The sequence below is a fragment of the Chiloscyllium plagiosum genome, chromosome 16 (genome assembly GCF_004010195.1).
Source record: "Chiloscyllium plagiosum isolate BGI_BamShark_2017 chromosome 16, ASM401019v2, whole genome shotgun sequence".
NCBI classification, from domain to species: domain Eukaryota; kingdom Metazoa; phylum Chordata; class Chondrichthyes; order Orectolobiformes; family Hemiscylliidae; genus Chiloscyllium; species Chiloscyllium plagiosum.
This window is the reverse complement of record NC_057725.1, coordinates 17601318-17614697: the sequence shown is the minus strand read 5'-3', so window position 1 is coordinate 17614697 and position 13380 is coordinate 17601318. Positions and strand designations below refer to the sequence as shown.

The 13380-nt window shown below is 40.5% G+C and overlaps 1 protein-coding gene across 7 annotated transcripts in view; it reads right to left on the bottom strand.

The window, feature by feature from the left end:
- Positions 1–13380, bottom strand: part of lrrc4ca (leucine rich repeat containing 4C, genome duplicate a) — a 994912-nt gene that overhangs the window by 284206 nt on the left and 697326 nt on the right. The window lies entirely within an intron of this gene.

Sequence of the window (13380 nt, the reverse complement as noted above, 5' to 3'; positions counted from 1 at the left end):
ATTCTCCTGCTCCTTGGATGCTGCCTGACCTGTTGTGCTTTTCCATCATCACACTGTCTATCTAGGGATGGTGATGGTGGTGTCTGGCCATTATCTGTAAGGGGTTACTCTGTGAGTATGACTATGTCAGGCTGTTCCTTGACGAGTCTGTGAGACAGCTCGCCACGTTTTGGCACAAAAAAAAACAGATGGGGGGGTAGATATAGGACTGATGTTAGGGGTAGGTTCTTCACTCAGCGAGTTGTTAGTTCATGGAATGCCCTGCCAGTAACAGTGGTGGACTCTCCCTCTTTATGGGCATTTAAGAGGGCATTGGATAGGTATATGGAGGATAGTGGGTTAGTGTAGTTTAGGTGGGCTTGGATCGGCGCAACATCGAGGGCCCAAGGGCCTGTACTGCGCTGTATTCTTCTATGTTCTATGTTCTATAACCACCTGATTAAGGTGCAGAGCTCTGAAAGCTGGTGCTTCCAAATAAACCTGTTGGACCATAACCTGGTTTTGTGTGATTTTTAACTCAGTCAATACTACTCCACTATCTGCTCATTGACTCATGAAATCCTGATCACGAAAGATTTATACTAGGGTCTCAAATTTTAATCATATATTATCATAAATGCACAGCAATTTATGCATTTAAGAATCCCTATAATGCTTTGTTACAATGCACAGTAAGCATTGAGATTGACTTCTGTGAGTTAGGCTGAGGTAGAGATAGTTTTTTCTTTCAACACATACATAGGATCTGAGCATCACTGGGTAGGCCAACATTTGCTGTCTGTCTCTAATTGTGCATGGGGCAGTTAAGAGGCAGCTACAATGCTGTGTGAAGTCATATGCAATCTAGATCAGGTACAGATGACAGATTTCCTTCCCTGAAGGACATTAGCAAACCGGATTTTTTTTAACAACAAAAGATAGGGGTTACATAGTTGCCACATCAGGCTGGCTTTTAATTCCAGAATTTTAATTGGATCCCAATGCCACTGGTAAGATTGGAACCTATGTCCTCAGAACATTAACTTGGAGTTTCTGGATTATTAGCCCATTGACATCACCATGACACCATTGTCTCATTAGAGAGAATGGGCATTATCTTAACATAACCGACTCTCTTGCAGTGGGAAGACCAACAGTAACTCGGAACCTACTTACAATTGAGGCATGGTTTGCTGTGACTCAGTCTCAACATTTTCACTCACCTCTGGATTTCTTGATCCATTACAGATTACGGGTGGTTATGCTGTGTTTAGCAAATGAAGTATTTCAGTGTAAAGGGCCCGTGACAGGGGATGAGAATGGTGGAACTGTACATGGGATTGCTGAAGCTTCAGGTATCAAAAAATGCCACATGTACACAAGTCCAGTGAAAAGTTTTGTTTTGCATGAAATACAGGCAGATCAGAACATATCAGGACAATTAGACCATAGAGTGTCCAGATGGAGCAAGGCATGCAGGATTACGGCTGCACAGGAGGTGCACAAAAGCAAGATCAACATTAGATTTGACGTTAGAGAGGTCCATTCAGGCATCTAATAACAGCAGGGAAGAAGCTGTTCTTGAACCTGTTGGTGCGTGTGTTCAAACTTCAGTATCTTCTACCTGATGAAAGAGGTTCGAAGAGAGTGTAACCAGGGTGGGAGCGGTCTTTGATGAGGTCGGCCGCCTTTCCACAGCAACAAGTAGTGTACATGGAGTCCATGGATGGGAAGCTAGCTTGCACCCAGAAAGAATGTGCATCCACAAAAGTTGGAGAGGGTCTGGATGAACACGCCGAATTTCCTTATGTGCATTGATTTGCGAGGATGAATTTCTAGTGAAGTGTTCAAAACATTCATTATTGCAAATTAGTCACACACCAATAATTAATCTTCCAAGGAATCCACTGAATTTATTCAATCCTAAAACTTGGAGAAAGACTTATTTTTTGATCAGTTGTCATGTGTGAAGGAGCTTAAATTAAAACATTACTTTTCCTTTAAATTCTAGCCTATAATCAATATTGCAGCTAATATGAATCCATTTTGCTTTTTCTCTATTAGTGCTTGATTTTTGGAGTACTTGACTTTAAACTCTAAATTAATGAAATTACTCCATAGAAAGAGTTATTGAGCTTATTTGTGCAAAAAGGGAGAAAAAAATCCAACAACTATCAGGTGCTGCAGTGATGTCAAATCTGGATAAACCAGAATAAGAGGAGCGGAGCTTTATGGAACAATGGTAGTGTCGTTACCTCTGAGTCAGGAGGCTTGGATTCAAGTCTCACCAGCTCTAGAGGTATGTCATAACATGTGCAAGCAGGTTGGTTGAAAAAGGTCAGAATAAGAGGACAGGGACTCTTATGGCATAGTGGCAGTGTCCCTATCTTTGAGCCAGAAGGTCTGGGTTCATGTTGAACATGCTCCTGAAGTGTGTTACAGCATATCTGAATAGGTCAAATAAAAATACCTAAGTCAGTAAACGTATGCAACATGTTTCTGTTTACAACCTGTTGCCCACTTTAATATCTCCCAGCGCCCCCCCACCATATTTTGTGAAAAAATGCTAAAAACAGTAAGCAATTTCAGCCAGAAGAAACATCTAGGCTATATTTCTTTGAAAATACCATATGGGAAAAAACAAATGGGAAGCCATGGATTTGAGGGAATAACAATCACCAGAAACTAGCGCCATTCACAAGATACCGTGCAAGAACTGTAAAAACACTGCATCGGGCAAACAAGCAAGAAACTTGCCACCAGGATACACGAACACCACTGACCACCAGAAGACACGACCCGGTATCACTAGTTTCATACACACAGACAAAGAAGGACACCACTTTGACTGGGACAACAAACACATCCTAGGACAGGCAAAACAAAGACACGCACAAGAATTCTTAGAGGCATGCATTCTAACCAGATCTCCATCAATAAACACACCAATTTATACCATATCTACCTTCCCTTCAAGAAAGAAAGAACTAGAAATGACATCACCCACCTTAAGAAACCAAGACTTATAAATAGAGAGGCAGGATATACCTCCAGCTCTTCATCGGAGACTCTCACTGATGATATTACCTAGTCATGGTGACGAAATGTCTGAAAACAAACCATCCAGCTCGGTGAGCTAACTTACCTACCAGAGCCCTGCTCTACCATCAGCAGTATTGTCTATGTAGATGGGTAACATAAAAAGTAAAAATGTCACATCAGTGACAGTTAATGCAAATCAGACCGTAATGAACCACTTGTCTACTGTTGCATCTCTACCAATTGAGTCCTCTCCTGACAAAGAAAAACGGACAGTTTAAGATAACCACAGTACGTTCACGTGAAAAATCAATAGCCTATACAAATTCTGAAAATACAGTGTCAAATATTTCTTAGATTTTCATAAGGACCAAAGTCATATCATTGCAAATATCAACAGAGTACATTGAGAATATGTTTGAATGCTTTCTTAAATTTAGTCAAGTGAGTCAAATGATATGGAGTTGAATGTGCAGGTCAACAACTTCATTTCTTACAATTTTCAAGTTATTTGACCTTCGCTCAGTTGATAAATTTCAGTGGGAATCTGAAGGAGTGAAATGACTGAATCAAAATTGACAGGGCAGCTGAATACATAGCTCAGGTGCAGATTCATATTGAGGAGTGAAAAGAACCATTAGGTTTTTGAATGAGAAAGCTGAACGAAGCAGGTCAAGGCTGCAAAATTATTTTCATCATCAGCAACAGGGAACTGGGGGAAGTGCCATGCTGCATCTTGTCTGTGTTGCTTCTCGAGTTATTTCATTTACATCAACTTCTGGTTTATGTTTGTGCACTCTAAAAATCCTCAGTGAAATCCATGGGGAATCCACAACATTGTACATTTTCTAGTGTCTCAGACTAATCTTACATTAAGGAGGGATAAAAAAATGACATTGGGCAGGTGAGAAGGAAAATCATTTCAAACATAAAACAGCTGTAGTAAAATGACAATGTCGTCAACAGAAGGAGTTTGACATTTTTGAAAGCAAAATAAAAGATGGGAAAATTGTTCACTAAGTTCCAGAGGTAAATAAAAGCCTGCAAGTTTGGCCATTGTTTATATATGCATTAAAAATAGAACTTGCATTTGCATAGAGCCTTTTGGCGCCTCAGAGCTAATTTAGTACTTCGATGTTTAGGTAGGGTAATAATGTAAATACTTCGGGCAGAATCAAAAATTGGCTAAATGTCAGTTTTGGCATGTTTCATGAACCGTTTGTCTCCGCAAGATTTCTGAGGTTTCTCATGCTGTCTTCCCAAACGCACCAATGCATTGCACACAATAACGTTGTATTTTCCCACCTGACATAGCCAGAAGTATTGAATACACAGTAATATTGAGTATACAGTATCACTGAAGAGAACTCTCAGATTCTTGATGCTGGCACCATCTTTAAAGCCCCTCCATGCACCTGATCAAGTGCAGGCAATCTGCAGCACTGAGAAATGGTTTGCTTCATTTGCCAAGACAGAGGGTAAATGACACTCCACTTTGCTGACTGGGAACTGGATGCCCTGCTGGATAGGGAGTGCACATGGACACTGCCTGTGGAGACTACCTGAAACATTGGTGACCAATGGGGGAGCAAGTGGTGAGCTGGAGTTACCATTTTGTTCCTCACATTGAGAATCGTGCCTGGCTTGTTTCTGGTGAGACAATGGGAAACTGCATATCAAGAGGTGAGACAAAAGAAATATGACACTGTTAATAGATACAAATAGATGTCTCACTGCTCAGTAGAGAGAATCCCAACTCACTGTTCAAGGACCAGTTGGAAAATGAAACATTTTGCTCTTGTTGTCGGGAATGTCCTTACTGCTGATTCTCCCAACATTCTCATCAATGTACATGTCAGTCAGAAGCAGGAAAGATTCCATCCATGATTGCCAGTTTATTCAAAACTGATTTGGTATTGAATTGTAATCCTCGCTCCTAAATTCTGCTTCATCCCTCTTTCTATCCATATTATTGATTCCAAAGTTGATATGCACGTTTGGCTGCAAACTTTTCCCTCTTAGAATGCCCTGCAGTCACTCAGTGACATCCTTAATCCAAGCATCAGGAGGGTAATCTCATCCTATGGCTGTGTCTGTTTCCCATGCGTTCAAGTCCACATGCAAATAAGGAGAAACTTCTTCGACCAGAGCGTGTGGAGGCCAGATCATTGAGTGTATTTAAGACTGAGATAGATAGATTGTTGATTGTCAAGGGGATCAAGGTTTATAGGGAAAAGACGGGAGAATGGCGATAAGAAACTTATCAGCCATGATTGAATGGCGGAGCAGACTCGATGGGCTGACTGGCCAAATTTCTGCTCCTGTGTCTTATGGTCTTAATTTCTCTTCCACTCCTCTTCCTTCTCCAAAGTGTAGCTGAGCCAAATATGATACCATGGACTGGGATCTGCTGTGACTCCCAGAGGAAAGGCCACTCTCATCAGCAATGTTCTATCGAAGTTGCATTGCTGTGCATGCATCCATTCCAATGTTCTTCAAGTCACTATTGCGCATGAGTTTCAGGGGTCCACATAGCTGGCAAGAGGGAAGGTTCCTCATTAGGATCTAGAATCCAATAGCCATCGAAGAGTGAGATGCACTTATGAGCGCTTATGAGCCCAGTCCTCCTTGCCTTTCTGCTTACCCATTCCTTCTCTGCCTGCACATCTCTGAGTTACAGAATAATCAACTCCAAATATACATTGTCCACAATGCTCTTAACGCGTGCCCTGAACAGATTCCAATCATTACTCAAGCTCTGAGTTAATTTATATGTGAAAAAAGTTGCCCAATATCTTATGCTGCAGAAGACACCAAAATCATTCCCTTATCAGGTGAAATATCCTGCTGGAAGTAATTCATATCACAAAACATTTCCAGTATTTAAAAAAAATGTATAATATGGGATTTTAAATCTAAAGGAAATCACTGAAAAGAATGAGCCACGAGGGACTTGATATAAAGACAAGATTTTCATGTCGTTACTGGTATACCATCAAAACCCATGCAACTTATATCTAATAAAAAACTGGCATATTTCCTCTTGATCGCAAAAATAAACCCACTCAAGAGACAGTTTTAAAAAGATAATCAAACATACACCACACTTTCCCATTAGCATTAAATGTCAAAATATACAGAATGCGAACTCAGGGAATTCACTGGTGCATTTCTGTTGGCAGCCTTCAGGAAGTGCAATGGAAAAGGTACTTATTTTGCTCTTTCAATATTTGAGAATTCCTACTCCTTTATTATCCATTCAAATATACAACACAAGGTTACCTTAACCTGGTGTTATGTGATTTTAACTTTGTCCACCCCAGGCCAACACCAGCACCTCCTCATCATTCAAATACACACAATGGAGCCATCAAGACAGCGGGAACAGATGCTGAAGCAGTAGTTGGGATGAAAGAGTCAGTGGTCAGGCTGAGATCCTGAACATCTCAAGGATTCCAACCAAAAGAATGCTGAGGTCCACCAACAGATCATCCTGTCAGAGTTGCAAAGTTAGTAACTTCTTTATGGATTTGCACTATGGTTTATTATTTGTGTAATACAGGTCCTTCTGCTATAACGTATGTCATGTTAACACAAATTTGCTGTAACAACACTGATGAATTGGGGATGCTGTGTCTAAAGCATGAACTTTTAAAACATGTGTTCGGTGTAATGTGATTACGTCGCCAACAATTTAACTGTTGATTCTAAAGTGTGATTTTTTTATAATATGGGGTTGCACAGGAATGCAACCATTACGTTATAGAACTACCTGTAATAATGGCACTGGTCTAATAATTCAGAACTCAGATTCTAATATTCTGAGTTTAAAATTAGGTCCCAAGATATTTTACTGCATACATGTGACTCAAATTGCTGTTAATCAAATCTATTATAAAATTCATTTTCTTTCAATAAATGTGACATTTGGTCACATTGCTGTGTCAACTAAGGAATGTCACTAATACACTTCTTTCTTTTGAATTTTCTACAGCCATTAAAACAGAGTTGTCAGAATGATCAAAGTGTCAGTGCATGTCTGACAAAAACATTTCAGCTTCATGGCAGCTATTCTTAAAGTCAAAACAGGCTAAAATAAAAAAAAAACAGAAATGAGAGCTTAACATTCTGTCTCTCCACCAAGTTTTCTTCACATAGGTGACATGTTGTCAAGGTCATTTTTGAAACACAGATTGCAGACTGAACCATTATTGTAACTGCATAGCACCTAATTACAATCTGTCAAATTACTTCCTAAGAGGACATTGTCATCTGCTTGGCTGTTTTCCTGGTATTTTCAATTCCAGAGGCAGGGCAGTTTAATATGAATGGAGCTCAGCTGACAGGAGATGTGCATTTATTCCATAGCTGTATCTCTTAATGTAAATTCCCTACCAATGGAAGATCCAAACTAATTGTGAACTCACAAATTTAGGATTAAGGAAACTGGTTTCAGTGAAGTCATCTCAGCACTTGTGAAAGGTGGTGGACTTAAAGTTTAGACAGGGGGAGTGGAAAAAGATGATTATCTTTTCAGATGCAGAGTAGAGGAAAATATATGAGAACTATTACGATAGGTTTATCTCAGGGTGTGTCTGGGGAATAAAGGATGTTGAATGTTGACAGTTATTCTGTATCATCTCTCATCCCAGTCACCAGGCTATGATACGGATAGGAGACTGAACCATTGTTGTAATTCTATAGCGCCTAATTACAACATTTTGAGAAATACTTTAGAGAAATCACAGAGAAACCAAATTGGATGCTGTCTGAGATGTGGTCGCTATCATCATGATGTGATCAAGCATGAGAACAAGGAGAATGCCAAGGGTAGACTCTTTATCAGAGAGGATATGCGGATTGAGAATGGGGAACAGTCTGGAGATTCAACCTTCCTGTAAGCAACAGGGAGGCAATTGACCTCTTAAAGGGCGACAAATCACTTAATGGAGGTTGACTGGGCAAAATCGGTGAATCATAGAATCCCGATAATGTTGGAATAAGCCATTCAGCCCATCAAGTCCACACCGACCCTCTGAAGACCCACCCTCCTGTGCCCCTAACCAATCCCTGTAACCCAGCATTTCGCGGGGCCGTTTCAACTAACCTGCACATCTTTGGACTGTGGAAGGAAATTGGAGCATCTGGAGAAAACCCACTCAGACACATAGTCATTGAGTCATACAAATGTACAGCACAGAAACAGACCTTTCAGTCCAACTCATCTATGCTGACCAGATATCCCAACCCAATCTAGCCCCACCTGCCAGCACCTGGCCCATATCCCTCTCAGGAGAAAGTGAGGTCTGCAGATGCTGGCGATCAGAGCTGAAAATGTGTTGCTGGAAAAGCGCAGCAGGTCAGGCAGCATCCAGGGAACAGGAGAATCGACGTTTCGGGCATAAGCCCTTCAAGGGCTTATGCCCGAAACGTCGATTCTCCTGTTCCCTGGATGCTGCCTGACCTGCTGCGCTTTTCCAGCAACACATTTTCAGCCCATATCCCTCTCAACCCTTCCTATTCATATGATCAGCCAGATGCCAGTTAAATGCTGCAATTGTACCAGCCTCCACCACTTCCTCTGGCAGCTCATTCCATACATGAACCACCCTCTGCGTGACAAAGATGCCCCTTAGGTTCCATTTAGATCTTTCCCTCTCACCCTAAACCTATCCCCTCTAGTACTGGACTCCCCCACCCCAGGGAAAGGATGTCCCTCGTGATTTTTTAAACCTCTATCAGGTCACCCCTCAGCCTCCAACACTCCAGGGAAAACACCACTAGCCTATTCAGCCTCTCCCTATAGATCAAATTCTCAATGTGCAAATTCCACACAGACAGTTGCCCAAGGTTAGGATTGAACTGAGGTCCCTGGAACTGTGAGACAGCAATGCTAACCAGTGAGCCACTGTTTGCCTCTTGGTGAGAGATGGTTTAGATACTTGGAGATTATTCGTACCTACCCAAGAGCAGCAGCAGCTGTGGGCTATCCTGTGGAGGGACTTTCAACCCAGAAAGCTGCTGAATCTATATTTGGGGATGTGATGCCTCCATTTTGAAATGCCCTCTTCTTCACTTAACTTACATTCTGCTGTTCTTTCAAAGTATGACCTGTGGACCCAAACTTGAGCCAGACAGTGGAGTTCAGAATCCCACAGGAAAAGACCTTGCCCTTGCTCGGATCCAAAATCCACTGCCAGTAAAATTACAGCATATGAGGAAGCATGGAGACCACAGCACGAACATTGTCTAAGTCAAACATGTGAGCAGCAAACCTCAAGGAACCAGACCTGCATGTCTTGTTATAACAGTTTGCAGAGTTCTTATTTAGCAGTAAAAATGTAATTGCTTCCAACTTTGTGGCATGAAGATTTTTGACAGTTAAAGCCAATGTAACTATTTACACTTTAGTTTGACCTAACAACGAGCACACTCTAGGTAGCAGTTAATTCATATGCAATTCATACTGAAACTGACCTTATAAACCAATGGTTTTTGCTTTCTTTAGTCTGTTATGTGCATAAATGTGTGCGCCACTCTCATAAAAGCAGCGAAGTACATTTACCCATTTTAGGATGGAGGTTAGAGCAGATGTTACATTGGTGTATGTGACTTGTGACCCAAACATTGTTCCCTATGCTGGAACAATCACTTCAGCCCCCTTTGGGCCTTTGATCTATTTGACGAATACATGGGAATTACAAACTAAATGTGTCGATTCATACCTTTTAGCAATCCTCATTCTCTGCACAAAGGTGCAAACACTATGAATAAATATGTTCAGGGAAGCCCAAATAAGAGACAGTACAAAGATAGATAAATTACTCGGACATGTTTATATTAAATGTCCAACAATTACCTCACAAGTATGAGCTCTCTCATGAGAGTGCCATCATAGCTTATTTAAACTAAAGTTATTTTCATCTACATGTGAGATAAAAGACCAAAGGAACGCTATACACCAACAAATAAGCAGATGTCACTATTTGAGCACCAGAATGCATTCTTGGAGCTCAGATAATTATATAAGAATATTTCTTGAAATTTTTTGTAATTCATGATATTACTTGAATTCAAAAAAATCAAATGAGCAAAAACAGAAAACACTACCACAGTTCATTAGTGCAGCTCAATTCTTTTTATAAAAGCGCATTAGCTATCATAATCCTTTGCCCCATTAATTGCTAAACTTGTCAGTACAAATCATAGGATATCAGGTGTCAATGTTTACTATGATGTGGAGGTGCCGGAGTTGGACTGGGGTGGACAAGGTCAGAAGTCACACAACAACAAGTTATAGTCCCACAGGTTTATTTGAAATCTCAAGCGTTCAGAGCACTGCCCCTTCACTACCTGTGGGGCAGCACTCCAAAAGCTTGTGATTTCAAATAAACCTGTTGGATTATAATCTGGTGTCATGTGACTTCTGTCCTTAAGGTTTGTTGGCATCAAAGATTGTGTTAGTATTGACAAACCCTTCTCTCACAGTTGGTACTTTTCTATGCAATCCTTTTCAAGTTTTTGATGAGCTATTTCTGCTGAAAGTTAAGAAAAGCCTCAGATATTAGCAACGAGGAGTAAGTTCAAAAAGATTGATATGCTGAATAGAATAAGTTAATTATTTGATAATGAACCCGCATTGTAAAGAAACTTAAAATCCTTCAAAAAGTCAGAACCAAGCATAGTTTACACACAGTAATAATCCCAAAATACTTGAGGCATTTAGAACCACATTACAAATTCTGAAATCTGAGATATAAATTGAACAGTGATTTTTTTCTCTTTAGGCATTATTTTGTTGTATTCAAATCAATGTAAGAATGGTAGTGTAAAATAGGTATGTGAAACGTTCAATTGGAACTGGAATTTATATTTTGCACCACTTGCTAGATGCCAGTGTAATGTATTCGACATTATGGAGCGATGAGGACATATAATGCATCAGCATTCAGCACCAAAATAAGATTATACAATTGCCAAGGCCTCTTCATCTTTATTCAGCTCAGGAAGTTTAAGTAGCTTTCCAATGGAATGAGTAGAGAAATGCTCATAGTTATATTTGAATATTCTCGAACAGCTATTCAGTAAATAACTCATGAGGATTGTCCAAATCCTTCAGGTTTTTCCAATCTCATTGCAAAGTAGAAAATCAAATGGGTGAATCAATTTTATCTGTTCCTGATCAAAGCTCCGGTAAATGTAAAAAAATTAAATGGGAAGGACCTTAACCTTGGATTTGAGAAAATAAAATTGCAGAATGTTGCCGATGCAAGCTTGTGCATTTACAATTACTTTCAGCTTTAAATAATGTCACTGTTCTTCTCTCCTCCCAAAGAATCAAAACCTCCAGGTCACCAGTGTCAATCTGATCAGCCTAATTTATGTGAAGGTTAAAATCAGCCATAAATCCTATATTGTCTTTGTTTCAAGCTACAATAATTTCTTGCATAATGCTCTGCTCAAAGTTATAACTACTTTTAGGCAATATATAGCATAATGCTACGAATGTTTTCTGACTTTTCCTAACCTCCACCCATATGGATTCTCCTTCCAGATTTTTCAGAGCCAACATCATTTCTCATGAATGTGCTTATGTCATCCTCTACTATTAGCGATAGCCCATATTCTACCCATCTTTGAGAAATATGGTGTACTCATTTATTTCTTAACCTTGGTCACCTTGTAACCATGTATCTCCAATGGCTTTATTTGAGCCACGAATCCCACTGCCTTATTAAAAATGTCCTATGTATTCAGACGAAGTTGTTTCTATTCTTTTTCCCACTGCTATTTCCTGCATGGCCTTTACTCATTGTTACACTATTTTGGTGTCATCTGCAAACTTACTAACTATATCTGCTATGTTCACATCCAAGTCATTTATGATAAAACATAGTGGACCAACACCGAACCTTGTGGCATACCACTAGTCACAGTTTACCAATCTGAAAAACAACCCTCCACCACCACCAACCTCTGTATTCTATCTTTGAGACAGTTCTGTATCCAAATAGCTAGTTCTCCCTGTATTCCATGAGATCTAGTGGTTTGCCACAAGGTTCAATGCTGGGTCTATTGCTTTTCATCATTTATATAAATGATTTGGATATGAATATAGGAGATAAAGTTAGTAAGTTTGCAGATGACACCAAAATTAAAGGTGTGGTGGACAGCGAAGAAGGTTACCTCAGAGTACAATGGGATATTTATCAGATGGGCCAATGGGCTAAGGAGTGGCAGATGGAGTTTAGATAAATGCAAGGTGCTGCATTTTGGAAAAGCAAATCAGAGCAGGACTTATACACTTAATATGACAATAGACAATAGATGCAGGAGTAGGCCATTCAGCCCTTCGAGCCTGCACCACCATTCAATATGATCATGGCTGATCATTCCTAATCAGTATCCTCTTCCTGCCTTATCTCCATAACCCTTGATTCCACTATCTTTGAGAGCTCTATCCAACTCTTTCTTAAATGAATCCAGAGACTGGGCCTCCACTGCCCTCTGGGGCAGAGCATTCCCCACAGCCACCACTCTCTGGGTGAAGAAGTTTCTCATCACCTCTGTCCTAAATGGTCTACCCCGTATTTTTAAGCTGTGTCCTCTGGTTCGGCACTCAGCCATCAGCGGAAACATGTTTCTTGCTTCCAGAGTGTCCAATCCTTTCATAATCTTATATGTCTCAATCAGATCCCCACTCAGTCTTCTAAACTCAAGGGTATACAAGCGCAGTTGCTTCATTCTTTCAGTGTAAGGTAATCCCACCATTCCTGGAATTGACCTCGTGAACCTACGATACACTCTCTCAATAGCCAGAATGTCTTTCCTCAAATTTGGAGACCAGAACTGCACACAGTACTCCAGGTAAGGTCTCACCAGGGCCCTGTACAGCTGCAGAAGAACCTTTTTGCTTCTATACTCAATCCCTCTTGTTAAGAAGGCCAGCATGCTATTAGCCTTCTTCACTACCTGCTGTACCTGCATGCTTGCCTTCATTGACTGGTGTACAAGAACACCCAGATCTCTCTGTACTGCCCCTTTACCTTAATTGATTCCATTGAGGTAGTAATCTGCCTTCCTGTTCTTGCCACCAAAATGGATAACCATACATTTATCCACATTAAACTGCATCTGCCATGCATCTGACAACTCACCTAACTAGTCCGGGTCACCCTGTAATCTCCTAACATCCTCATCACATTTCAACCTGTCACCCAGCTTAGTATCATCAGCAAATTTGCTAATGTTATTGCTAATACCATCTTCTCTATCATTAATGTATATTGTAAAAAGCTGCGGTCCCAGCAAGAATCCCGGCAGTACCCCACTGGTCACTGCCTGCCATTCCAAAATGGAGCC